The following is a 5,396-nucleotide window of genomic DNA, read 5'->3' on the forward strand; positions in this document are numbered from 1 at the left end:
AGCTACAACATCACCCCTCTCCATTAAAAATTTCCTCCCGTCGTTGCCTTTCCTATATCTGAACCCCATGTTTTTCAAAATTTTTAACACTGACCACGTACTGCCTGCAAACCCGATAGCTTCCTTCAATTTAGCCCTAAGTTTCACTGCAGTAGGAAATTCGCCATTTGCGTACATATCAAATATAATATTACGCAATACCCCTTTATCAAAATCGTCCAAGTGCGTAACATTCTTTCGCCGATTACGACGTTTGCCAGGCGAGCGAAAAGAAACCGACCCTGTATCGCCGATCGACGACCTGGCTTCCTTCGCAATCGTCTGAACTGTACGCAGACCTATCCCACATACAGCCGCTGTACGCTCCTGACATTTGGCAGCACTGCTCCCTGACGAACACGAGGCACTGTCTGCACTGCGAGATTCACTTTGGAAGAACTGATACACTTTGTACACCATATCTCGCGCTTGTTTGTGTAGAATACGACGCTTAGGTGTTTCTGTAGCCATCTTGCACACGTATATTGACAAATTTTTGTGATCACACTGAAGAAACACGAACAGTCACAACGAAAACCAAACCGATTCTTGCCGCTCGTAAAACAAAAGAACGACATCGCGCGTTTTGCACGGCAGTCTCCACCACCTCCTTTTGCTACTGCGCATCAAGGCTTGTTCAAGGTCAGCCGCTTTCATATGGCTCGTCGACTCTAGGAACGAACCAATCAACAGCAACGTTTTACAATGTAGCGGCAATAGAGGCCTAACAAGCCTGAATTTGACTAGCAAAAGTCTCACGCATGCATGTGGCTTCGGTGTGTAAGCTTCCTAAATATTGCGCATCGTGTCGACTCGGTGTGGTTGTCGCGCATGCGCAGTGAATGTTTTTATAGATGTCTCCGTCGCTTCTCACTTGTCGCCTTACAGTGTATTCGTCGCGAACATTGTGAAAATATTGACACCCTAACAATTGATTGATGGATTTTGTTTATTTTACTTCAGCTTTCTGCCACTTTTGGCTAATCGCGAAGATGAGGATGAGTGATGATATTATCGGGGATTTAAACCCGGGACCTCTGACATCGTAGCGCTTTGGGACGCTAACAAATTAATCTTAATGTCAAGGTAATGAATCCAAAGACATTCTTGCCAACATCGCTCACAATGCAACGTAATTTCCAACAATCACATCATGTTTATAAGTTTTGCTTAAAAACAGTGACTGTATGCATTTCATTCAAGATAATGGTGTGCAAGATACTGAGTAATAAACTATAGTGACTAATACAGTCGTCTGTGCAGGGCGCTTGGAATATCGGAATCCGCCAAGATCCAGAAATGATGTTGACGTAAAGTATGAAGGACTATTCATTCTTTCGTTGCATTTCGAGAGAATATGTTCTTAGAATTGATTAACAATATCCAATACAAAAGTATGCATTGTCTTTCTTTGTAAAAGCGCATGCGTCATTTTCACATTGTTCTAGGTAATACATAGTATTGTATTAACGATTCTTTGTATGCTGTAATCAGTACCGGATGTACAAAATCTGGGCTTCCCCTGCAAAATATTACCGAAGGCCACCATACATATATATATATATAGGAGGGGGTGATGCAGGTTGGGGAGGGGAGGGGGGCTTTAAAGGTCCACGAGTTGTAAATAATTCGCAATGAAGCATAAGACTGTACATTTTCTAAAGCTTCATTCTGACCAAGGGTCATTCACTTGTTTTTACCACCAACCTACTCCTCTTAGGTATGTCAAACATGCAAAGTCAAGTGTAAACAGACTTCCTGGAGTACTGGTGTAGCAAACAGCTCACAGGTAAACAGGCAGTAATTTTGCTAAGAGAACAGGAAGTCAAAACGTGACGAATCGGCATGGAGCAGGTCTCCACTGCACCAGGGACAGAGGAGAATGCAACTCTTTGGATTGATTTGGAATAGTCAACAGCGCTCGTCGGTTTTGTCTTTGAACGGAGTCAGTGTTGCTGACTTAGCCTGACAAGTAAGCCTTCAGTACAGGCCTCACTTCGTTCTTGGATTCGATCATCAGACTTCACTTTAAACAGGTAATTAGCCTACCCTCACCATGTAAGATTCAGGTTCTAAGGTTTAAGATCCAAGTGTTAACTGTTTGCCATTTCTAGTTCTTTATTAGTGTATGTTGTTGTTACATTAGTACCTCTTGCACCTTACCACCAAGCTCACTATTAGCAGCAAGTTGCTCTACCGTCAAGGATGAATGATTAAGTGAGCTACATTCCCAATAAGATCCCCCATACCTGCTGAGAGTATGAGACGAAATTCAATTCCCGTCCGGGACAGAAAATAAGCAAGTGTAAATGGGTTCTAGGCCGTGAAGAACCTTTTTATGTTTAGAGTACCAATTCGGTCCAGGAACCTCTTTTTCCCGGATCAATTTCAATACATTCCAAGAACCTTTTTTCAATGACACAATACGCAACTTGGGCCCAATTTAAATAGTGCGAGAAAAAAGTTCCGGTCCTGCAGCGGAACCCAATAGAACCCAGTAGAATTTATGCGTTCCTGGAACTTTAACAACACTGCTTTTCATTATATCTGTACACTTAAGCAGCGGAGACCAAGCATGGATTTGATGCTCATCCAGGGGGATTCAGTTTTTTCAGTCATCTGGGAACGCACAATGAATGACTGTTTATGCTGTAACAAAGAAAAAGGTTCTTAAAAGTCCCCTAAAAGGTTGTTTATCCGCCCCCCCCCCCTTGCGGGTTTTTGCGGTTTATACATTCGGCACTGGCTGTAATAATACGAGGTAGTATGTGCATTTAGCATTTTTGTTATTTAGTGTCGCTTTTCTGTCACTTTGGTATATTCGCGACGTTGAAGATGAGTGATGATTACATGAAATTAATGAAGCAACACTCACAATAAAGGCCCATGAACAGGCCAAGGACTCCAACCAGGAAACTTCGAACTTTTGAAAGGTGGGCTGAACTTTGTTTTATAATTTGATGCAATAATGAATTTCATAAATAACCTCAGAATTTGCCCTTAATTTCTTTTTTTTCCTTGGCCAGAAAATGTGTTCTGCTCGTGTTGTCATCTCTATATATTTGTGATTGTATCTTCATCCATGTTATCTTACCACCATTCTAACTAATCTTCGCGATTAGCCAAAGGGGAGGAAAAGTGAAGTAAAATAAACTAACTCAATCAATCAGTCATTGTGATAGCAAAAAATCATGACCGACCTAAGCATAATTTTATCGACTTCTTGACTTATTTATTTGTTGGTTTCTTTATATTTTCTCGACTTACATGACTTTCTTGACAGGACACCCCGATATAGAAAGCGAACTAAAATAACCAAATACACTTAAAAAATCGACAGAACTGAATTTCCACACCGTAAACTTCACCCCAACTGCATCGAATGACGGAGATCTTTCCTGTGCAAACAATTTTTTTCCATTTTTCCGCAGGTGTACTCATCGATCCTGCATCCAAGACCTGACAAATTACATCATAACAAATTACGGTTGCCATGCAGTATGGTGAACCGTGACGATCGCCAGTGTAGCCAGCACGTGGAACATGTTTATTTACTTCTTCGAGGGGTTGAGGAAACTGAATCTATTTTTAATAACATACACAGGAAACATATCAACATGGATATGTTTACAGTATAAATGGGAACTTGAAGCCCGAAGACGTGCGTAAACCTTCGCAACATACGCGCCCACGCACAGGTATTTTTAGTTGGTTTTACCTTAACGCTTTTGCGGTGAGATTTTTCCCCGCTCGTAGGATCTGAAGCACACTTAACATTACCTAAACGAAAACAGTGGATTTTTGGCACTTGAGAGTTTACGGTAAAATGAGTGGCTCAACTTTTGATTGTTGAAGAATGCTGATTTCTTAATTACAGTTACGCGTGTTCTGCGTCATATGAATTGTCTATATGCAGCAGTAGCGTACGCAGGATTTAATCAAGGGGGGTGTTATTTCAAAAACTTTCTACAAATTCACATTACCATTGTTTTATTATACTTTAATTAATTAATTAATTAATAATAAATTAATTAATAATTCTTATAATTAATTAATTAGTTTAATTACTACTAATGCAGCGGCTATTTATGAAAGATATAGAACAAAATTACATTTCTTTTGTTTCTTTGTTACGAAATAATTGTCTAGTCAACGGTTATTTGTATATGATAAGTGAGACATTTTAAGTGTGAAGAAAATCCATAAAAACAAGCAAATATATTAAATTTATTGAAATAATCGAAATATGAATCTCATTCAAGGAGCCGCGCTGGTCTAGTCTGACAACTTCGTGGGATATCCGGGTTCGATTCCCGGAATTGGTTGGAATTTATCCAGCCTTGTCTCCGCACCCAGCCTCATAGCAATGGGTACCCGAGAGCAACCCTGGGGGATGAAGGCTGCCGGAGCATGGTGCTGATCACATCACCTGCAAAATAGTTCGAGATCGAGAATCTTTGGGGCCCACCACACCACTACGTGTGCCTTCATGGCACGGTGCTATATGCACGGGACAAATTACATTACCTTTACCTATGGAATTCGCCCAGGATGATGATGAAGCGGGAGAATACATGTTGCTAAATTCCACTGTCTGAGTCTATGTTTTCGTTGAAAAGTAAGTTTATAGACATTCCAACACATTTATCACTTCTAGGTGATTCACAAAGCACTTCTTCAACATTATTTAATGCTGTGGATGTAGACTCAGCATCACTTGAGAGTTCACAAGGGGATGTGAAATCAGTACCGGGAAGAACGTTTGCAATAAGGTCGGCACACTGCGACGAAGCAAGGAATTTTCACAATTCTCGCGAGAGTCACTGCGCGACTTTTTACAAAAAAAAAATTGCAAAATTGAACTTTGCGGTCGCTTAGATTGTATTTGGAATGTTGTTTTCTTCTTCATGCTGCATGGGAATAATAATTCAAATTATTATTATTATTATTATTATTACTGTCGCAGATCTTTGACTGTGATAAATTAGCCATTTTTAATTTTTTTCTACAGCATTTTCCATCATATTTCAAAAGCTCAAGGGGGGGGTTTAAACCCGGTAACCCCCCCCTTGCGTACGCCACTGATATGCAGGACCGGCCTTATGCGGATGTGGGGCCTAGGTTATACAATACGCGGGGAATAACCAAAAATTTTCAGAAGTAAAAAGAAATCAGACATTTTTGTCCCTTATTCTGAAATACATGTGTCGTACATAATCCCAATATAAACATTAGTACGCTTAATGAACAATTGATATATTTATCTAAGAGCAAGAAGCATAATATGTTGAAGGTTAAAACCAATAATTATGGGAGGCTTATAAAAGTTTCTAAATTATTGCTTCTCTCCATTTCCG

The sequence above is a fragment of the Lepisma saccharinum genome, chromosome 15, assembly GCF_977018435.1.
Source record: "Lepisma saccharinum chromosome 15, izLepSacc3.1, whole genome shotgun sequence".
NCBI classification, from domain to species: domain Eukaryota; kingdom Metazoa; phylum Arthropoda; class Insecta; order Zygentoma; family Lepismatidae; genus Lepisma; species Lepisma saccharinum.